We start from the raw sequence: 417 nt of genomic DNA on the forward strand, positions 1-417 counted from the left end.
TGTGCGCCGCCTCCCGACCCCGGGACCCGTGGGCAGCGGGGGCTCCACGCTCCGGAGCTCACTTTCTTGCTTATTGGGTGGCTTTCTTCGACTCGAAGGAAACCAAGAGGAAAGGAAGAAAGAAAGAGAAAAAGGCCATAAAAAAATTAAAACAAAAACGCCGGGGGCGGCCTGCAGCGCCGCTGCGAGCGCCGAGAGCAGCGCGAGCGCTGTGAAGATGCGAGGAGGTGGAACAATGAATTTATAGCGGCATGCCATCCTGCAATGGCAATTTCAACAATTCGTCACTGCAAGCTGCCTCTTAAAGGGAGAGCTTCCCCCACCACTCCCACCCTTCCCGGTCCGCGCCTAATCAGATGGGGGAGGGCGGGCGAGGGGGGTGATCTAGGAAAGGGAGACCAGGAAGGAGGAAGGAAC

The sequence above is a fragment of the Myotis brandtii genome, unplaced genomic scaffold (genome assembly GCF_000412655.1).
Source record: "Myotis brandtii unplaced genomic scaffold, ASM41265v1 scaffold644, whole genome shotgun sequence".
Lineage (NCBI taxonomy): Eukaryota > Metazoa > Chordata > Mammalia > Chiroptera > Vespertilionidae > Myotis > Myotis brandtii.